This window comes from Manis javanica, chromosome 8 (assembly GCF_040802235.1).
Source record: "Manis javanica isolate MJ-LG chromosome 8, MJ_LKY, whole genome shotgun sequence".
NCBI classification, from domain to species: domain Eukaryota; kingdom Metazoa; phylum Chordata; class Mammalia; order Pholidota; family Manidae; genus Manis; species Manis javanica.
In genome coordinates, this window is record NC_133163.1 from 36,709,673 (window position 1) to 36,718,603 (window position 8,931).

Sequence of the window (8,931 nt, forward strand, 5' to 3'; positions counted from 1 at the left end):
TCTGATTCGGCAGATTTGATTCTGCTGGTCCCTGGACCATAATTTTTGAGAACCACTGCTCTAAGCTTACTCCCATTACCCTGTTTGTGTCTCTTGTAGAGACACACCAATTGGTGAGAGACCTCACCAATTACCATGTTGGATTCCATGGTTCTCTGCTTGCAGGCCTTTCTCCTATTAGACAGTTGGCTTTCTAAGGGTGAGGGACATAAATTTTCATCAGTGTACCAGTGCTCACACTCAATAAATACTTATAAAGTCAATTAATTTGTTGAATGAATTATTTTCTCACCCATTTGTAACTGAATATTTGTCAGTGCATTTAGAACAAGGGTATAGTTATACACCCAGATGGGGAGAAGCTACTCAATGACGATAAAGGGCAACTGCTGGCAGTACATTGATGTCAATTTCTAGAGATACAAGAACTGTATCTCGGACTGGAATTTTCAAATACAGACACTGAAAAGCAGAAGCTTGAGGCTCACATTTGCCAGTGTGTTACTTTGACCCGAGGAGCTATAACCCACTGCTTTCATCTCACACACATCGAAAGAAAGAAATGCTTTCAATCTCATTTTTCAAAGTTTCTCAGGGTCTGGATAATGTTAGCATGGGCAGGCTGATTGCTTCTCCCCATCACCTCCCTCTTCCTACTGCTGCCCAGAGAGGAAAGAAAAAAAAAGCACACCACACTCAGTAATGCCTGCCTGGAGAGTTCCCTGAGTCCAGCCGGTCTGAATGTTGTATATCCCACAGTATCCTAAACTATCTTTTTATTACAGCAAAGATCTGCTCAATGACAATTCAGTGGATTTAGTTTAAGAACATGAACTATGCTCCAATTTCTGAATTTCTTTACTTGAATCCAATAATCTCAGTATGTATGATTTCTTTATTTTCATTGAACAATTGTAAAATAAAGAATATAACCTATGTAACTGCATAGATACATACATGGGGTTTTTATTATTTAGATCCCTTTAAAAAATAACTGACTGCTAAAACAAAAATAACAATGTAGTGTGGGGTTTGTAACATCAAAAAAGTAAAATGTATGACAATAGCACCAGTCAAGAGAAGAAAAATGAAAATAGACTATTAAAAGCTTTTCATACTATACATGAAGTGGTACAGTAACACTTGAAGGTAAACTGTGATAAATTTGTAGATAAGATGTATACTATAGACACTAAAGCAACCACTAAAATAGCAAGATTAAGAATGATAGCTAATAAGCCAATAAAAGGATAAAACAGAATGATAAAAAATAGCCAATAAATCCAAAAAACAGAAAAAGAGGAAAAAGGAGACAAAGGACAGATGAGAAAAACAGAAAATAAATAGCAAGATTATAGATATAAACCTAACCATATCAATAATTGCTTTAGACATAAATGGTCTAAACACCCCAATTAAAAGGCAGAGATTGTCTACTGGATCAAAAAGCAATACCTTTCAAAGAGGTGGAGCACAACACTCTACTCCTTAAGTGTGAACTGCACATAGTGACTTCCTTCCCAAAAGTACAGTACGTAAGGGATAGAAAAGAGTACTTTGCAGCGGAGGAACCTGACTCAGCCAGGTGATCAAGATTAATACAAATAGTGAATGATAAGTCATGCTGACGGTATATTCTTTGACATGGGGCAATTAAAATACACATCCTTTCTGAGTGCACAAGAAACATTTACCAAAGTAAATCATACTCTGGGCTATAATTTCAACAAATGTTAAAAGATTTGAGCCATACAAAGTATGTTCTTCAACAACAATGGAATTGAAAGAGAAATCAGTAACAGAAAGATATCTGGAAAATCCACAAATATCCAGAAATGAAGTAATATACACCCTAGTTAACTCAGGGTCAAGGATTAAATCAAAAAGAAAATTTTAAAGTATTTTGAACTGAGTAAAAATGAAATCACGCCTATCAAAATTTGTGAGATGTCACTAAAGCAATTTTTAGGAGGAAATTTACAGAACCACCTATATCAGAAAAGAAAAAAGGTCACAATGACCTAAAAAAACTAGAATAAGAAAAGCAATTTAAGCCCAAAGGAAGTAGAATAAAGGAAATAATAACAAGGAGCAGAATGCAAATCAATTAGAAAAGAGAAAAACAATAGAGAATATCAATGAAACCAATAGCTGGCTCATTGAGAAGGTCAATAAAATTGATAAACCTCTAGTCTAGGATTTCTCAACCGTGGCACTATTGACATGTCTGAACAATTCTTTGTTGAAAGGATCTCTCCTGTTCAATATAGGATCCTTAGCAGCATCCCTGACCTTGACCCATTAAATGCCAATTGCAAACCCCCCTCCCAGTACTCACACACAACACTGTCTCCAGACATTATCTGTCTCCAGATAATTATCTAGTGTTCCTGGTGGCTATAGGGTGAACTACAACCCATACTTTGCTCCATAAACAGAAATTATCTCAAAGTAGACTGACCTAAATGTAAAATTAAAAATTTTATAGTTTTACATTCTTTTATTGAGTTTTCCTGAGAGTTTTATAACTCTGAGACAAAAATGTCTTTGTGGCCTTGAGATAGGCAAACATTTCTTAGGTACTACACCAAAAGTACAATCCACAAAAGAATAAACTGATAAATTGGACTGCATTAAAATTTTAAATGTTTGATTTGAAAAGACACAGTTAAAAGAAAGTCTGAGAGCCTGGCTTCCTGTCCTAGGCTGTGCCTTTCACCTACTGTGTAACCTCAGAAAGTTACTCAATCGCCTTGAAGTCCATAGGGCTGATAGGGTATACATGAGGATGCCATGTGAATTTATCCAAACCTTGGCCTTCAAGGCTCTGCATGACCTTTTGCCTGATTACCAGTCTATCTTCATTTAGTTCTCTCCCTTGAGCTGACAGTGCTCAGCGACAACCACTTTCTCTCAGTTCAATAAACCCATACACGACCAAGCTCCTTACTCAATGCTATCTCCTCTGTTGATCTTCCATGCCTCTCTCCCCTCCACAGCTTCTTAGTCCACAAAAACATGGCTAGCTCCTTCTTAACAGTCTCAGCTTAAAAGAAGCTTTTCTTAACGTTAACATAGGAGGCCCTGGTTACTCTATGTCTCAGCATCCTGTTATGTCCTTCTTTCCATTCAAGATACACTCAGTAAGTAATTCCGAAGGATATACTGCAGGCCAGGTATTGTTCCAGATTCTGAGGATACAACAGTGAATACAACAGCACTGATGGAGTGTACAATGTAGTGGCAGCAGAGAATAAACAAAGGAGCAAAAGATAGGGTATATTCGATGGTCCTAAGTGCTATGGAGAAAAAAAGTAAATTGCCAAGGAGGGTGGGAATTGCAATGGGGGTTTACTGAAGGCTCACTGGGAAGGTAACACCGAGTATGTAAGTGAAGGAGAGAACCATACAAATAAGGGGACTGGGCAGCGGCATTCCAGGCAGAGGAAACAGCAAGTCCAATGGCTCTCAAATAGCAAGGAAGCTAGTTTGTAGAAGTATGAGGAAGAAGACGAGCAGATGAGATCACAAGGTGATAGAAAGGGGGTTGTTTGGAGGACCAGTTGGGGTAAGCTGTGGGGGCCACTGTCAGCTCTTTGCTTTTCACTCAGAGGGAGATGGGAAGCCACTGGAAGGTTTTGAATACAAAAGTGGTGTGACTGGATTTACATTTTAAAACCTGCAATCAGTCTATCTTCATTTAGTTCTCTCCCTCAGCTGGTAATGTTTTTATGTTCTGCCTATCTTCCCTACTAGATAAAGGAGGGAATCACAGCTGTCCTGTGCACCTTTGTAACTCCAGCACCTAGCACAGTCCATAGACACTCAATGAATATTTACTAGATGAATGAGGTAATCTGTGTAAAGCATTCACTGGGTAACTGTTATTATTTGTAACCCCCGAGTCCAGCCAGGCTGGTATGGTATGAGGTAAGAGCTTGCTTGAGTAAATGGTTTTGTAAAATTATTGAAAATCTACATTTAAAGCACATGTTAAGTAATGACAAATGAATCCATTGCTTTTCACCCTTTCCCTTACTTACTGAGACGTGTATAATTCTGTTTTGAGTTTTCCTTTAAACTCTCACACTATGCTACTGAGGGCACTACCCAGAACAATCCCATTGTGACTCAGTTCTCTAAATACACTGCAATATCGTGCAGACACAATTAGCACTAATCCAATGAAGCGCTTGTAAAATTTCTAATTGGGTAAACTTATTCACATGATTTTTTTTAAACAATCTTAATGTACAACGCTGAGCAGACCCAAACTGGTTTTGAGTTTTGTTTAATTCAAGTGAAGCTCATTAACTCAAACATGTGGACAAAGAACCAGGAATTTCCACTTTTTATTTGTTTGGATATCTCCAGAGGCTTCACCACGAAAAAACTTAATGAGGATTTACACCTGTTCCTTTCTCCCTGGGGATGCTGAGGGTGGGAGAAGGGAGTAGTGGCCAGGCTAAGGCCTTTCAGTAATTAATTAGCTCAGGAACAGCCCTTGGGAGTATCACAGTTTTCCAGAAAGAAAACTAAAGAAGGAGCCATGCATTAAAGTAAAAAAACACACCAAATACTCCATCTTATAAAAGGTGAGCCCTCTCCCCTAATGATGTTTAAATGTCTCAATGGCAGGGCCCCGAGCAGTGGGAAGGCCAGGTACGGTCTGGATGTTTATCCTAACCCTAAAAGTGGTTGAACCCATCCAAGCACAACCTCATATCTTGCAAGGACTTCAGAGCTGTGGAAACCTTGAGAAAAGCAGATGAAAGTTGCTTGAAATCAAACTTTAAAAAAGAAAAAAGTGGTGCAAAAGTGTGCTGAGCGGCTAGAGAAGAACCTCCTGGGTTTGGCTCTGACCTGCTGGTGCTTGTACACAATCGTGCCTGCTGGCATCTAGCTCAGACGCTCCCTTCCACTGGGGGAGGGGAAAATAATAACTTTCTGAAATAACAGGCGTCCATGAATCAAACGTCACACAGGACTTCTCAATCCCCATCAGAAAGGTGGCTAATGTTGTTTCGAGGAGCACTGATTCCACACAAGTTCCCCACCCCTCGCTTTCTTTTTTAACGTAAGAAAAATAACCTAAGGAGGAGAAGGTGCTGCCATCAGACCCTCAAGGCAATTTCAGACAACAAAGACCCCAAGCAGTCAAAATGGAATTATAATCGGTGCCGTCGCGGAGGCGCTTGGCTGCCGCGCCGCCGCCGGTCCCTGCGTGCCCGGGCCCCACGCGGCTCCCCGCGGTCGCTGCAGCCCGGGTGCGCCCCGAGCGCCGGTTACCGGGGAGCCTCGCGCCGCCCACGCTGGGCGACCTCTGCACCGCGGCTGTCCGCGTCCTATCCCACGCGGCGCTCAAACCTTTCCCGCCCAGGCGTGACGCGAGGCACGAAAACAATCAGCGGAGCCCGAGCGCGGAGGCCTTGGCCGACGGGAAGGAGGGGATCAGGGCCGAGCCCCACGCCCAGCCCCTTTCTAAGCCGGGCGGACCGACGGGCTGGGGCCCGGAGGTGACACAAAGAAGCCGGAGAGACAAACGCCACCCGCTGGCGCCCGCTCCGATCCCAGAGCGCCCCGCCCGCTGACAAGTTTGCGACGCCCTCCACGCCCCCCGCGCTCCCCACCCCGGCAAAGTTTCCCGGGGCCGGGCTCGGACCCCCGAAGCGGGTCAGCCCCGCTGCGGCCGCCCCTCGCCCCCCGGCTCGGGGACGCTACCCTCCCGCCCTGCGCCCCTGCCCCTCCCTCCCTCCCCGCCTCAGCCCGCTCTCTCCGGGCGCATCGGGGTGCTGGGGCCCCGCGGCTGCGCTCACCGCGACCAGCCCGGCGATGGACGGGGAAGCGGGTTGGGGCCGGCCGGGTCGGCGTTCCGCTTGCCTTCCCTTTCCTTCGATCGCGCCTTTTGCTGGTTCTCCCGCTCGCTTTTCGGTCCAGCCCAAGGCTCGCGGCGCAGCAGAGCGCGCTCCGCTCCTCGGCGCTCGGAAAGCTGCAAACCACGCCCCGCGCCTTCCCCGCCCGCCGCCAGCCGCCGAGTCCCGCGCTCGCCACTCGGCGGCCAGTGTCGAGCCCGCCCGCGAGTGCGGAGGCGGAGCAGCCTGCTCCCCCAGCAGGCCCCGAGGTAGCCCAGGGCTGACAACTTTCTTTCCGTGTTTTGGAACATCAGAGTTGGTTTGAGGCAGACGCACACTCAGTGTACAGGTTAACGACAGGGGCTGGGGGAAATGTCACGAACTCCATGCAAACAGCAGAAAAGGCCGATTTCAGCAAGGAACTTCTCTAACCTTCCTGCACTCCTGGATCGTGGGAAGTGATATTAAGACGGCATATCCGCGAATTAGCTACCAGACCTTGATCAAGTCGGTTAACTGTTGTGGATCCTTCGTAAATGAGGAATTTGGATTAGATGGCCTTTAAAATCTGGATCAGCAGTTGGTACAGTGTGGTCCAGACCTGAGGGTCTCCTGGAGGGAAGGGGAGGCGTGGTTAATAATGAAAAACAGAGTCCCTCCCTCTCCCTGGAGGCGGGGGAGAGGAGAACGGCCCTAATCTTATGCCACGATATACATCTTCCAGGTCTGAAATTCTCGGGAAGCTGGATCCTTGGAAATCCATCCTGCAAGTGCAAGTTTGATTTTCCAGCAAATCACTCAGTGCCTTTGGACTCAGGATGGTGTCAGTTGACACCTCCTGTGCTGCTGTTACAGAATTACTAAGGCACTGGAGGTCCTAAATGAAAGCTACTGTATCAACTCACTATTATTACATAAAGAAGTGACTTCAAAACATTTCTCTCTATTGAGTTTGTATCACAGATTTAATTTCTTAGAACTCCAAGTACTTATTTGTTACATGGCTACAGAATCTTGCCTCAATTACTTACTTAAATTTGGTGCTTATCATGAAAGCTAAATGATAAAGAGCAGAGAGATTAGAGTTTTGATAATGCATTCAGTTAACATACATTGAAGGAAAAAAAATTAGTCATAAACTGTACCCACAATTTGGGACAATTCTTTCAAAATCCTGTACCTTTGTGAGTACTAGAATGATTAAGGTAAGGGATTTGAAATGCACATTTTATTGATGGTCAATAGCTCAGCTCTTCACAAAACAGCACATTACAAATCTACCTCATTCCTTGTATTCTAATAAAATAGTTTAATAGTATCGCGCTTCTCTTCTTGGACTCCTAGGTATGTATTATTTATTATTAATGGCTTGGGTCACAACAAAAGTCCATAAAGCAAGAAGATCCCTCTGGCCCTGGCCTGTCTTTTCACAGAACCATTTGCCTGATACAAAACATGCAAATCAAAGAGCCAATCTCAGGAGAGGTTTGGCTCCAGGGTTTGTGAAGCTGTCAACAAAAGCATTGTCTGCTATTTTCTTTCTCTTAAAGGATTGCTTCCTTTACAAGAAGTGCTACAATATCAGCGTGGCAACAGTTTCTGGAGAAAATGCAATAAATAAGTTCTTAATTATTGTTCCCTTCTAAGTATCTATGCTCCAAGTCCTAGAAATGAAAGGACTGTTGTTCCATATTGTATCTAGTGCACTTAAGAGAACCCAGAACAAAATATCTCAAAATGTCCCCAATTAGAACCTTCTAATTATCTGTGATATCTCTTAGCCATGCCAGTTTAGATATTAAATTAATGCCTACTTTTAAATCAGCTCATTAGACTAATGGCAAGAGCACTGAAACAGATTCTCTGCTCTTTGAAATGAAAACAAAATATAATGCTAATCCAAACAGAGACACACCTGGTCTTCTGAAAAACATTACCGGGTATGTGAAGGAATGGCTCATATGCTTACATCTCTGACTGGCAGAGTAAGTTTGCCGTGAATCTAGCCATGCCCACATTCTCCCATGCACCAAAACATAGACATAGTACAGTAACATAGTATGTCATGTTATGCCTTTTAGCTTATTTACATCAGGCCTCTGTATTTATAGCAAAAGATACATTCAGTTTGACCTGAGTCGTTGACCTGAGTAGCCCACCTGAGAGACGTTGCCAATTCCAATTGTGATAAACACAAGTTTTGCAAATTGATCAAACTGAAAGCGCATCTGTGACTTGGTACACAAGCATGCTGTGGCAAATGGTGAGAATTACTGAAGCAGACATTTCAATACATACTGGCGCTTTGTATTGAGCAAGACAAAAAACATGGTCTGAGGCATTCAAGCTAGTTGGACATCCTCATGACATTAAAGGAACTAAATTCACCACTATTTCAGTTAGGCAGCAACTCATCTCTGTCACAGCATGGATTTCTCTGAACTAGAGTTATTTACATTCCTCCATCCCACAATAGCCTGTGAGTTCTGCATCCTGGTGCCTAAATAAGAAAGGCAATGGGTTTTATACTGGAAGCCGATTGTAGTCTTGTACTTGGGGGCCATGTTAAGAAGGATTGTAGGGCTACATCTAGGTTTGGCAAGAAAGAATACAAGTTGTTTAGTAGCTTAGTCCCTCCCATGGGCACAGAAGTGGGGATTATTGACTATCATGTATTTATCAACCCTGATGGCATTGGAGATAATGTTAAATGATTGGCCAGATGGATAGTGAATTTAAGAACAATGCAAAGTATCTTTAGCCAAAGAGGCAGGTAAGGTATAATATTAATCAATCAGAAGTAGGATGAGACCATCTTACTACTTGTTCTATTTATTTTATTTAATAAAAATACTACTGCTAAAGACAAAAGGACATTGGTTTACAGCTCAACACTCCTTGTTAGGATGCCAACCTCAAGGAACAGTCTTCTGCTACAATATTTTTTACTACTTTGGGAGCACTTATATAAGCCTGGGATGAAAATAGCTGGCCAGCAGCATCACTCAAATACCAATACCAAGCAAAGACACCACAAAAAAAGAAAATTACAGACCAATATCCCTGATGAACATAGATG

The 8,931-nt window shown here is 43.1% G+C and overlaps 1 protein-coding gene across 9 annotated transcripts in view; it reads right to left on the bottom strand.

The window, feature by feature from the left end:
- Positions 1–5,996, bottom strand: part of SYNE2 (spectrin repeat containing nuclear envelope protein 2) — a 313,786-nt gene extending 307,790 nt beyond the window's left edge. For 8 of the 9 annotated variants that reach the window (XM_073242275.1, XM_073242277.1, XM_073242279.1 and 5 more), the window contains exon 1: positions 5,817–5,992. The gene's annotated coding sequence lies outside the window, so the exon portion shown is untranslated. Of the gene's footprint in view, positions 1–5,816 lie in introns of all 9 variants that reach the window. The other variant, XM_073242281.1, reaches the window with a different exon arrangement.
- Between the last annotated feature and the right edge of the window lie 2,935 nt (positions 5,997–8,931).